We start from the raw sequence: 545 nt of genomic DNA, 5'->3' as shown, positions 1-545 counted from the left end.
CAGTTTGACAATCCAGCACCTTGCCACCACGTTTTGAGCCTATTTTGCAGTGCTGTTGGGAATACTATTTCAATATGAATACCATTTGGCCCTTGGGAGGAGAATTTCCCACCTGCTGGTTAGCCCCATCCAGACAGCTTCAGGTTAGATGTGGAGTTATCGTTGGCATCCCTGGTTTTGATCAGTGATCAGTCATAAGGTGCTATGACAAATATACAAGTGTTGGTAATTCCTATCCAGTACCACCTTCCCCTCTGTTATATCACCTGGAAACTGGTGGAACTCATTCAACTGGGGCAGGGATTGTAACCAGCAGCACTCCTAACTTCGAATGTGTTTACCCAGATTATGGTACTGTTGTAATAGAAGCAAAATACTGCTGGAGATCTGAAATTTAGAAAAACCCAAAGTGATAGGAAAACTCGGCAGGTCTGGTACCATCTGTGGGGAGAGAACCAGTCAATATTTCAAGTCTAGTTATTCTTCAGAACTCAAACGAGACTCTACAGTAGACTCTACAGTAGACTCTACAGTAGACTCTACAG

This window comes from Rhincodon typus, unplaced genomic scaffold (genome assembly GCF_021869965.1).
Source record: "Rhincodon typus isolate 14 unplaced genomic scaffold, sRhiTyp1.1 hic_rhity00002705, whole genome shotgun sequence".
Lineage (NCBI taxonomy): Eukaryota > Metazoa > Chordata > Chondrichthyes > Orectolobiformes > Rhincodontidae > Rhincodon > Rhincodon typus.
This window is presented reverse-complemented; position numbering follows the sequence as displayed.